The 13,031-nt window shown below is 43.6% G+C and overlaps 1 protein-coding gene across 3 annotated transcripts in view; it reads right to left on the bottom strand.

Annotated features, from left to right (window-relative positions):
* The window catches only part of USP9X (ubiquitin specific peptidase 9 X-linked), a 103,838-nt gene extending 91,749 nt beyond the window's left edge, over nucleotides 1–12,089 (bottom strand). For 2 of the 3 annotated variants that reach the window (XM_054182111.1, XM_054182137.1), the window contains exon 1: nucleotides 11,397–11,887. The gene's annotated coding sequence lies outside the window, so the exon portion shown is untranslated. Of the gene's footprint in view, nucleotides 1–11,396; nucleotides 11,888–12,070 lie in introns of those variants that run through there. The other variant, XM_054182128.1, reaches the window with a different exon arrangement.
* Between the last annotated feature and the right edge of the window lie 942 nt (nucleotides 12,090–13,031).

Below are 13,031 nucleotides of genomic sequence, written 5' to 3'. Positions count from 1 at the left end.
CAAGCAGAGCTGGAAACAGGAGAGTTATTTCCACTATACCCACTGCCCCACAGAACCAAAAAGTGACTCCACTGTCCCAGAAACTTCATATTCCTTTATCTAGAAAACCTATCAAAAAGCATGTCATAACCTTCTTTATTGAGAAATGCAGGAGATAATGATCAACTACTACCACATCCTAAGGACAGGTCTAAAAACTCTGAAAACCATCATTCAAGAAAACAACCCACCACACAAAAAAGCAACCAAAACACACATTATTATTAATCTCCCTGCACTGAAAATGGTTAACTTCTAAATCCCATAAACCCCCTTGCTAAAGAGCATATCCCTTCTGTACACAAAATAGACTATAAAGATACCAGTTTTCAGCTGAATCCACCAACAGGCCAAGAAAGACAAGAGGAATGTTGTAACCATTCTTTTTAGGGACTAGCACAAAGTGTCAGCAACAGAACTCACATAGGTAGTTTTGCCACCGCAGTGTGTACATCGATCTTCCACTGTGGGAACCTCAGCGAGAAACAGCAAGCTTAATCCCCAGTAAGAGTATTATATCCTAGTAAATTTTAGGACAGAAGTTTCATTGTATTTCTGCATGTGGACAAACCTTAGCTGAAGGTACAGCTTCACAGTCTGTCTGAAACCAGGTAAGTCTCCACTGCCACAAGAAGAGAAGGAGGACGCTCTTGCTTGCTCACTTTCATCCTAACCACCTTCTCACCTCTAGCATTAGCCCCTGCGTCACCACATAGTCAGCCAGATCAAGAAGCCAATCTGGCTGAAAGGTAACTGGGGGAAAGGAATGAAAATCATTTTAGCTTTCAGCTGCTTCACATGCCATAGGAACACTAACAATGGCAAAAGAAACAGGCAGAATATATAACCGTGGATAGAACCCACTCTTTCAGCGTCAGTGCAAATCTACCATGAAATATACCCTGAAAGAGGAGGAGAAAGGAAGGAAACAGAATACGGATAATTATAGTTAGCACATATTTAGCTATGATAGCAACCGAGGTTCACATATATTAGAGCAGAGATGAGTCTTGACAACACAGAAACGTCATAAAGATGAAATTTTTCTCAAGCATATTGGACATCACAGGAAAAGCATACAGAGAAAGCTGTTTGGTATATGATAAATGCCAGGAATGTCAGTTCATGAACAGTACAAGTTCAGTCATGAAAGAAATACTAAGTAGTGGAGCAAATAAGGCTAAGTGTGAGAAGTCTAAGAAGGTGAAGGCAAAAAACAGTCTTTGCCCTGGAAATTATGATAAAGACAGTGAAAGACGTAACAGATTGCAGTGAGCCAGGAAAACTAATTTAGCAGTAACACTTTGAATAATCTGACCACAAGTACATAAATCAGTGACAAAGCTACAGCAGGTAAAGCAGATGATGTGAAACACAGAAGCTGGTAAAAATCTTACTTCTGCTGACAAAAAGAAAAAAAGGCTAGAGTTAGGAAACAGTAAACAAGACTGCACGATTCAAATATCTGGAAATTCAGGTCAAAAACCCTGGAATTAGAGATGACAGGGTATGAGTAACTGAGTACAACAGTTGTATCCACTGTGACAGCTAATGTCTTACTACTTTTTAGCAAAAGAAATTCTAATACCACAAAATTTTGTGTCTGTGTGAGAGACAAACAGACAGAACATGCTCTCTAAATTTGTCAAAGGCTCAATTTGTCATTTTTCTCCTACATAATTTGGGATTTTCCGAGTAATCTGGTTTCTACTGTAATTTCATTTCCATCAAACTACAGTTCATTTCCATCAAACTAAGTCCCCTGGGTAGACAGTAATCAACTGCGGCACCAGAAAGAAAAATTGTCCATATCTTATTTGTTGCAGAAGTTAAATGATGTTTCACAAGAAAAGAAACAGAACCGCAGAAGTCAAAGGGAAATCTATGGGTTATAAGGCAGCTATATAGAAACTCACAAGAAGTTAATTGTCTGTGTCTTGTTCACATACATTGCTAGAGAAACCACAGATTTTTCACATTAACCTCTTCATCCTCCTCTCATCTTTCTGGGTACCAAGATAAAGGCAAACCCAAGGAAGAGCAAGGGAGCACAACAGCAACTTAAGCCAACATAAATTGTCTCTCTGACACCTGAACATCAAATAAAAATCAATTAAAAACTTATGACAGGAGGTAATTTTGAAGTTTACAGCCTCTGTGCCTCAATTCTTCATCAATAAAACAAAAGACAACACAAGCCTTTTAATTTACAGAGCGATGTGAGAAATGGTATGTTAGTGCTTTGGAAATGTACAGGCTGAGAGTGATAAGCACCTATCAGGTTTATTAACAGAATAACAACTCTACTACTCAGTATGGGATTTAGACTGATGTAACATATGCATTTACAGAATGCATTCCAAAGATAAAATACTGAATGACAATCCAACTTCAATACATCTTCCAAACTGAATGAGTCAAGGATCCAATGGGAGAATGAGTTCATAATTAGGTGGGGGAAAAAAACCCCACTGGTTTAATGACAAGTTTAATTCTCACACTTGCCCATTTTCTACTTCTATGTAAACTTAGAGGAATTTTCTTAAATTACCCATGGCTCAAGTGAAAATAACCCTCTTAATCTATTTAAACGTTTTACCACTTATGACTTGTGCATTTTTTTCAAGGCTCTCTTCATCTGTTTTTCACCGCACATGATTTTTAAGTAACTTCACTGAGACATCTGATAATTCAACTGAAAAATGAATAATGGAAGCATTTTAAAAATGAAGCTTTTAGTTCTGCTGTGGAATCCACTCTGAAATACTACAAATCTCAAGTCCTGATGAATAATACGTACTTTAGCTGGGGAAAAAAGTAATACTCATATCCAAATTCAATTTATGTTTCAGCTTGGGGGGGGGGGGGGGGGAGGGAATCAAACTCTTCACTTGCACTTATCAAGCATCTGAGCAAAAATAAGGTACCTCAAACATCAAGTTCATATTTAAAAATTCAGCAAAGCAAAGAAAAACTCCAACTGATTATACGCACCCTGTGACAAGTTGTCATCTGTAAGGAAGATACTTTCTTCCCAGCAAGTAAGTCTCTCCAAAGTATACACATAAACTCACCAATTTTGGTGAAACAAAACATTAGCTACACAGAAGTATGAGAGGGAAAAAAAAAAAAGGTCCAAAGGAAGATACCCACTAAAACAACTGGGCACTCCAAATTTGTAAGTAACATTTCCAAGGAAAAATCGCATGAGAAAACAAAGAATGAATAAAGCAGAAGATATCCAGGCCATAAAAGAAAAAAAGGCAAATGCATAGACACTAATTTTATCAGATCAATAAAATCTCACCACAATGTTTCTTTAAAGTAGACTAATAACACCAGACCAAACAGGCAAGTACGAGCAAACTCCAAAAATTTAAACAAAAAATTCCTCTTTTCTCATTAAGAGAAAACATCTTAAAAATCACGAAAAGTATCTTAAGAGAAAACAAACATTTCTAGATCTTGTGAAAGAAGGAAAGAAAAGGTTTTATACCTACTGTACCGATCTACAAAAATGTACCCCCAAAATAATGTCTTCGTAATTCCTACAGATGGAAACAACCATTGCAGCTAAACTGTTTAACTATCAACATGGTTGCTGAGGCTTCTCACCCCTCCATTTCTGTCACAGAATTTCCAGGAAAAGAACTTAAATTCGTCAAATACACTAGAGAAGCTGATTATGTTAAAATGATACAGAATAAAGAATTTTATGGGACAACTGTCATTTAGAAGTTAAATGACATACAACGATAAATTCACATTTAAAGCACAATTTTGCTGTTAGAATAATCGAAAGTAGAACTAAAGGGTTAGTCTTCATGGTAAGTGTGAACTACTACTATTTATCTCATTTTCAGACCCATGAAGAACCACAGTGGCTCATCAACGCTGAAAACACCTCAAACTGCATTTAGGTGCAGTACAGTGTTAGCACATACTTAAAAGCATGAAGCAGCTCTCACAGGAGAGATTTTGATTCTCTGCTCTCAACTGCTAGTTTACTTGCTGCTGGTCTAGATAACGTATACAACTTCTGCAACTCAATCTTCCTGTGTGATACTCACACCTAAGTAAATATAAAGCATATAAACAAACAGCACATCAAGCATCAAGTACAATTTCAATTTTAGAATAAGATGATCTTCTGAAGTACCAACTAAGGATCAATCAACACAGTGCATATGAACCTCCAAGTCAAACTCTCATTTAGGCTACTACTTGCCAGCAACAAAACTAAGGTAACATCATGTTGGTCTATCCTCATCCAGCTGCCTCCAGGCACCACATCCAGAAGTTGCAACTGGTTCTAAAAATTCATTCCGTTATCAGGAAAGTGATACAAAGAAAAAGGAAAATTCATGACAGGATGCATTACCTAACTCTCCTTCATCTGGTCAAAAATCTTAGGATGGTACACAAAAGCGAAAAAACTTCAGTCATACACCTGCTAATCAGAGGCTGATACTGATGAAATGGGGTTTTTTTTTTGCATGGATGAAGACACATTAGCTTCCAGCAAGGTTTCACTACCACTATGCTAACCTTGCTGCATCCATTGCCACTGATGAAAATGAAACTTTTAATTTCACTTCAAAGCTTTTCATTTTACGAAAATTTTTTCCAACTTTTCCCAATCCTAAAACTGGTAAGGAAAGGGAAAGGAACTAATGGCTTCTCAAATGCCATAAGGCGAAATCCATGTTTCAAGTTACGTATTCATTAGACACGATACAAACTGTCAACCACAGCAATCTGGCTAAACTGATACAAGAATATGAAGAGTAAGAATTTTTAGATAATCTAGAGGTTTATCTTCCCATCTAATTACCAGAACTATCACGAAGAAACTCTGACACAGCAAGAGACCTATAAAGCACTTAAGAAACCTGACAGTACTACCTCACCTAGGGAAAAGTGACAGCACATCATCTTAAAAATACCCCATTGCATGTCTGTGTGTACACACACACACAAAATTAGAAGCAGCAAGGAAAAGCACCTGGGATTTTAAGGTCCTACTGTGATTAATAAAGCACTGTCCGGAAGACAGGCCAAGGCATATGGAAGGCTGTGCAAAACTGGAGCCTGAAACTGCAGAACAAGTCATTGGAGTTTTCACCTTCAAGCTCCAGAGAGTTTATGTCACAATTTATAAAAAAATAATGGAAACCCTCACAACTAAAGGATTCAAGAAAATACATTAAAAGGAAACGCCAGAAATCACCAAACAATTAACATTTTGTTTCTAAATTAGAAACATACAAACTCTAATATAAAATACAAACTAAGCTTTTAGTTTATCAAAGTTTTGGTCTTTTACCAACCTATCCACCTACAAATTAAGCTCAGCAGATCCACCTTCCTTATTTAACTTTCAAATTCATGGACTTGTTCTGTTGAAACTTACTCAAAAACACTGAAATACTTAATTGCTAAGACAGCAGAAAAATTAAACACCAAAAGATGCAGGGCTCATTTACTGAGATGCCAGTGTATTTTGACAACAATGTTCATTCTCATTTTATATTAGAAAAGTAAGAGACACTTACTTTCCCTCACTGTCAATTTTCATTTCTGGGCAAGAAAAACTGAACTTCCATCCACAGTGAGAACAGGCCTGTCACCACTACCCCATACCACAGTGCTAGCAAGGACGCTGCCCTCCAACCAAAAAAGTCTGTCTGGTAACAGAGGGATCCTACCTGGCACACACTACTACTGTTTTTTCTTTACTGAATACATTTGTAAACTATATCCTTTTTCTTATTTCACCATTTCAGATCATTATAGCTAAGACCATGCTTATGCAAAACACCACCTTTTCCTCTTCCCACACCTAGTCCTGCTGAAGCTAGACAAAAGATCAAGCGGCAATTAAGTGACTTAAGGATTGAAGCCTATGGAATTCATAACGTACATTTTCGTGTCATTCTATGTTGCCATTTAGCTGTTAAAAAAAAAAGAAAAAAGAATTCCTTGTCTTAAACAAAGGCTCTTCTAGGGACAGTTTTCTATTGCTTGAGTTTTGCGTATTTTATATTAAAGCTTAATGAAAAGTTAGCCCTGAAATTCCCTGCATGTACTTGAAAATTTGGGAAAAAGGTTTCTTCTGTTGGAGTTCTCCATTCACAGATGTACATCTTTAAGGAATGATGCAATGTGGAATTCCCCTCCTATGAGTGAATTCATGGCTAAATGCTAACTACTAAACAGTGTAATTTGCTAAGTCCATGCAAAGATCTACATGCAAGAACATCACTTTTTTTTTTTGTTGGCAGTTACACATGTAAGGAAAACTAAATCACAAAACAGGGTTACATACTGTTTTTGTAAGCAGATCAAGGATGCTACAAATAAAAGTTTCCCATGATAACGTTCCTGATAGCTATCCATCACTTCTACGGCAGTCTTCATTTTAACTTCATGAAAAAAGTTGAAAATACTTGCATTCAAAACATTGCTAGATTTTTAATCCCATGGATCTCTTTTGGAGGTGTACTAACAAAAAGTTAACCAAAAGCAAGTAATCACTCTCACAGTTAATACTAACTAATCCTTTAAGAAAACCATACATCAGTAATGTTTCCTTCAGAAAGCAAGGTTGTGAACATACATATATCAAGATGGTTTTTATTCCCACAATTTTAATTTTTATTTCAAAACACATCAGCAGCTGGCAACCAAAAAGCTTTGGTATCAAGCAGATTGAATTCAAGTCTCAAATGAGTATGTAATGGCTTCTTATAAAATGAAGCAAGTATCAGAAAATTCACAACAGAAAACACAAAAGGAACTGGCTGTGCTGATAAGCTCCCTTAAGAAAAAAAAAAAAAAAAGTAAAAAGATTTTACACTAAGTCACAACTGGCTACTTTAAGACCTTACATACTTTCCTCCTCTCCTTTATTGCAAGCAAAACTATTAACAGCTCTCCAATAACCTTACCACCACTAAATATTTTAAATGATTTTACTAAACTAAATCTACAGAAAGTGCTCAAAGCAGACAATGGGCTCAAGAGGACACTAATGTCAAGGAAATGCAATAGTTGACATTTTGAGGGTGCAAAGTCATGACAGACGGGCTTTCTGCCACTAAGTATCTATTCAAGACTCTAAACAAGAAGATCTAAGTCAAACCATGGTTCTGTCATGAAGGGCAGAGGGAATCTCTGTTAACAATATTCCCAAATCATGGTACAACCTTAAGCATAACAGAGACAGCAAAAAGAACATAACTGTTTTAAAAAGGTGTCTCAACTCATTACAAAATTGGAATTCATTGTAACACTGGAAGACCTTTAAGATGTTCCCACGTAAACAAGAGAACAAAAACTAGATTTAATATATGAAAAACGTCAGTGCATTTTTCTAACACACGAATCCAAAGTAGTTCAAACTTCCCAGGTAGAAAAATTAGTGTCTCACTGCATGCAAGCACATGCTTATGAAAGATCTTCTTTCCATCCCTTGCCTCTGCTATGGGAAGACTGTTTCTTTTAACCACCATTCTCAAATACAAAGGTTTACCGAACCTCTTTTCCTAAACACAACCAACTGCTTGGTGAAACTGCTAAGCAACTAACATTTGTCACTACTGGATATTACAGAGTAAGAACCTCTTACGAAAACTTGCTAAGAAAAATGGAGCAAAAGAGAGATTGTGGTGAAGGTGCTAAACTGATGGTAAAGGGCAGGTATAGCAGTATAGCTTAATTTTTAATTCCGTTTTCATTAGGTTTGTGTCAGGGGGCAGTATGCATAACAAAGCTCACTTATGTAAAAAAAAAAAAATTGTGTATTTATATACCACAAACAAGCCTACAGCAACAGCACAAAGCATTGCTAGCTTTGCGAAAGGCAAGGTACTACAACAAAAGATAGACTTTTATCAAGCTGTGCTCCCAAAACATACCCTCAAGTACAGATTTAAATTTTGAACTCTGATTTTAAACATGGGTGATACAAATAACAAAACTGGTACACAGTTTCAAGAGGAGACATATCCATGTTTTAAGAAAAATTTAAGATACCTAAACAAGAGAAACCATGTCCGCATGCTCAGATTAATACTAATACCCAGGAAACAATTTTCTATAGGACACAAAAGCCTTCACACATGCAGCTTTTCAAGTAAACAGAAAACACAAGCAAAGTTTCTTACATCTTCAGACAACCAACTCACACTGGTCTCTGCAACTGTTGGACTGGTTTGATTAAACGATGTTTGTGATTACAAGAAAAAATTAAAGTGCAACAGTTTTGGGAGGATTGTTTTTTTTTTGGGGGGGGAAGGTGTTTCGCTTGTTTTAAAAAAGAATAATCATGCTTTAAGTGAAAAACAATGAGGGACACCTATGATTCATTAAATTCACAAATGAGGCTATCCTGCTGAGGATGTTTTCAAAATATACGTACAGTTTTTAGATCTTTTAGGATTTAAAAAACAGTATTTCTGAAAAAAAAATAAAAATATATATACACATACAGAGAGAATACCGCCTAAGAGAAAAGTGCTTGCAATTCAAATACCTGAAATAAGTTTTGAACTTATTTCTAAGCTGCAGCAGGAAAGACAGAAATGTTTCCCATGGAAATATTTTCAATACACACCTGACAGAAACATAACTTAAAAGACATTTAAAAATAGTTTGTTCCACTAATAAATAACTGAATTCCTACCTATTTTTACCCAAAGCTGCATTCATATTGGAAAATTCTAAACTAATATCAATTTTAAATAGAAGATGTCCTGGAACAAAGGTATTACAGGTACCTTTACTTTCTTAAAAGTCTATTTAATTTTGTTGACTAGACACTAATCCACTAATTTTTTTTATCCCGAGTCTCACTTGTAAGGATTCCAGAATATTAATAAAATGCATAAAACTAAAAGTGTGCATTTAGAACAGAGAATAGTTGCACTCGTCTATTTCTGAGTACAAATGCACCACAATGTGGGAAATAAAATGTTTATGTAAGGGTGACAGTGTTCCACTGATACAGAAAGAGTGAACACTTTTGCTACCACTATCCTTATTGATTATCACCTCCAGATGCAGTCTTCCTGTCAATTCAATGGGCAGAAGTACCACCACAAGGGCAAATTCCAGCAGCCTGGAAAGACTAAGACAGTGGCTACTCAAAAGAAATATCATTTAGAAAACCTACAGGAAAGAAAAGTACAAAAGGTACTGGAGGGGGACGAAAAAGTTACTACGATACAATCTTACATTTACTTTCAGCTACATTTCCCCCCCCCCCAAAAAAAACGTGATGATATTTGAGTTTCTTCCACTGCAGTTTTATGTTTATGTTTCTTGTTCAAAGCTATCATTAATCACCACTGTTGCCCAAGGTATTGCAACAGAATAATCAATACATGTATTTTATTTAATTTTACCCAAAATTCTGGTATTAGCTACTGTATTTCATTGGTTTAAAGAATAAACATTACTTTAACTCAAAGAATGAAAAGCATTATTTAAAAAAACCCAAAACATACAAAACCAAACAACAAACAAAAAAAACCCGACACCCCCATGCATGGCTTAGATGAAATAAACATCTTACTTGATCAGGAACATTTATGGTGGGGAGTCCTGCCAATTTCTCAAAGTTAAACCTTAAAAGATCAAGAATAAAGTAAGCTGCCTACAGATACCAGTCACCCCTAAATCTTTCTTACTAGAGAGACCATTTCAATTCCATAATCAATAAAGCTCAATCCTGTGAACACCCATCAATAATCCTTTCCTAAACATACCAATTTTAATATCCATTTGTCAGGCATTTGAGAAGCCTGCTGAAAAACACAGGTTACCTAGCTAGTCTGTCATAACAAGTGTTGCCACCAGAATACTTAACACTGCATGTTAATATCTAAATTCAACAACTTTTTAAAAATACAGGCCCCAGTTCTGCAATTAGGTCAGCAAAAGTGGGCCTTGTGCTAGCTTTGAGCCTGTGACTTCATAGGGTCTTTGCGCTTATACAAATGCCCAGTGATATGAATACAACTGCAGAACTGTGAATATAAATCAAGTTGTACAGACAACATGAAGACAGCTGAGACAGACACAACATGCCTACAGTAAGTCTTGGAGTCCCTTGAACATTTAATTAGAACAATTCTTCTCTGAAATAATTTTTTTTCCTATACGGTTGCGTGTTATTGTACATCTTCAAAATACTTTACTGGACTTCTGAGGGAGCAACCTGAAAATGAAATATGGCACCTTAAAAACCGCCTCAACAGTTTTGCATGCTTCTATGAGAACAAAATCACTTAAGAACAAAAAAAAATTATTTTCAAAGACTATTCTCTCCGTATACAAACAATGCTGCACGCTGCACAAAGTGAGACAGCACACGTTAACAGAGTAATTACCAACACACAAAACCCCCCATCCAACTGGTAAAATCCTTGGTTTTCTTGAGGACAATAACAGAGGATAACCGTGGCCAAGCTGCATGCAACTGCCCCTGCCGCACACCTTGGACAAGGGGAGAGGGTTTATATCGCCTAAAATAAATCGCAACGGACAAGCCCTAAGACATAACTTCGAGAAGCGGCCGGGTGAACGAGAGGAAGAAGATGCGGAAAGCCACGAACGCTTTTTGTGCGTCGAAATAGGGTTGCTGGAAGCCGAAGACTTAGAGGAGTGGCCTACGTGTTAATAATGTTTACAGCAGGCGTGAACGAGCTGGTGCTGGTGCTTTTCATTGAGACTGTAGGAAAAGCGCCTCGGCAGGGCCTGATTTCCAGGCGTCGCCCGGGCCTACACGGCTCCAATCACTCCACCTCAGTAATGGCGTTCGGTGCGAAGGGAAGCGAGAACCAGGGGAGGCAAAGCTGGGTGCAAGCGCTGCGGGGAGCCGCCGGGCCCTCCTGGCCCGGCGGCACCGGGCGCTGGGGGGGGGACACACGGCCCGGCGGGAGGGGCGGCCCGGCGGCTGGCAGGAGCCCCCCGAGGGGCGCGGGGCGGGGAGCGCTTCCACCCCCCGGCAGCCGGGGAGAGGATGAGGAGCCGTCAGCCATTTTCCCTTGCCCTCCAAAACACCAGCGATGCAGGGCCAGACGCCGGGGGCTGCGAGGGAGGCGCTGCCGCCACCCGCCGCCCGTTATCCCCACACCCCCTGCCCCCCCGACCCCGCCAGGCCCAGCTCGCCCCCTCCTCCCCGCCGTCCCGCTCCCCGACCCGGGGAGCCCCATCCCCGGGGAGGGCCTCCGCTCGGCACGGCGGCGGCCGGCTGCGGCACAAACAGCCTGCCCGCCTCGCCTCGCCGCTTCCCGGCCTCGGCCTCCAACCCCGGCCCCGGCCCCGCCCGGGCACGGCGCTCCGCCACTCACCCCCGCACGGCTTCCCCTTGTCCCGCGGCTGCTGCTGCGACGGCCCGGTGCCCTCCTGGGTGCTGCCGAAGGAGCGCGGCCGGGAACTGCCTCATCCCAGGCAGCCAGCAGGGCAGAGTCTCATGCCAGGCCCCGCGATCCCGGGCGTGCAGCCGGCTGACTGAGGGGGCGGCTCCGCTTTCCCGGTCTCCCCACCACCACCCACCCCGGGCGGACGCCGTGTACTGCGACGGGAAGAGGGAGGGCGAAGCTGCCGCCGCTGCCCGCGCTTCAGATCCCGGCCCTTAGCCGCTCCGCTCTCTCCGGCGCCGGCGGCACCGCCGGGGCGTTTTTCCTGCGTCACCAGCTCCTGCCCGGCGGCCCTGAGGCTTCGGCTCCGGCTGGGGCTTGGCCGGGGCCTGCGCGCTCCGCTCCGCCCCGTCCGGGGACCGGGCGCACGCGGGGGAGGGGGCGCACACGCAAACCCGGCACCTCTCGCCGGGCCCCGGGGCTGGGCTGGGCGGCGGCGGCGGCGGCGGGCGGGCGGGCGGGGGGCAGACGGCAGGAAGGTGGCAGCGGCGGGGCCGGCCGGGGCGGCGGGAGCGCTCTGCGCTGACGGCTCTGTGCGTGCGGGGGGAGGGGAAGGCGGGGGAGGGGGGAGGGAGGGAGCCAGGCGAGACGCGGCGGCGGCGCACCTCCGTCTGGCGGGGCCCTGGGCAAGATGGCGGCCCCGGCCCGGCTCGCGCCGCAGGCCCCGACCGAGCGCAGCGGCGGCAGCAGCGGCGGCGGCTCCGCCACCCGAACTGCGTGACGCGCTGCCCGCCCCCCGTGTGTCCTCCCCCCCCAACTCCCCGGGGCTGTCACTCAACGCGGCGGCGACGAGGCCCAGGCCGCGGCCCGCCTGCCCCCACCCCTGTGTGCGCGGCCGGGGAGCGCGCGCGCGCGCGCGCGAGAAAGGCGGCGGGGGAGGGGGGGGGTTGGAAAGAGACGGCGCGTGCGCGCGCGGGCGGCCGTTTCACGTCGGTTGGGCTCGAGCGGGTTCCATTGTGACCCGCCGGGCGAACCGCGCGGGAGAGCCCGGATAATGACGTCAGCGTGGGCGCTGCTGTCTGGGCTCGGCCCGGCCCGGCCCGGCCCGCCCCATCCGTCCTCCTCTCCCATCCCTTCCCCTCCACCGGGGCTGCTGCGCTGGGCCCCGTCGGGGTCGCTCCGCCGGCGCGTCCCCTCGGGCCTGGCGGCGGTGGCGGCTTCTGAGCGGCGGCCGCCGCGCCGCCCACGGGTCGCCGTGCGGGAAGGCGGGCGGACAAAGCGGCGGCGCTGGCGGTTGCGGTGTGCTGAGGCGGCGCGGCCTGCCCGCTCGCCGCCCGGGGCCGGCAACACCCTGGGCAGCGAGCAGGGGGAGAGGCGGGACGGCCCGGCGGGTGCGTGGCGGCCGCGGCTTTCGCAGCGGTCAGCTGTGCTCCGGACGGGCCTTGCCTCGGGCCCCGCCAGGCCTCGGGCCCGCTGTCTGGCAACGGGCTTTGGGCAAGGCCGCGGAGCTGACGTGGGTTCCTCGCTGAAACGCTGCCTCCCTGCCTCCCTCAGAACAGATGCCTGGCTGGGGGGCACCAGCGTTTTGAAAAGCAAATGGATCCTTTGTTGCTCTTGTTTCTTCCT

The sequence above is a fragment of the Rissa tridactyla genome, chromosome 1, assembly GCF_028500815.1.
Source record: "Rissa tridactyla isolate bRisTri1 chromosome 1, bRisTri1.patW.cur.20221130, whole genome shotgun sequence".
In the NCBI taxonomy this organism is placed as follows: Eukaryota; Metazoa; Chordata; class Aves; order Charadriiformes; family Laridae; genus Rissa; species Rissa tridactyla.
Note: the sequence above shows the minus strand (reverse complement) of the source record. Positions and strands in the feature narration are given on the sequence as shown.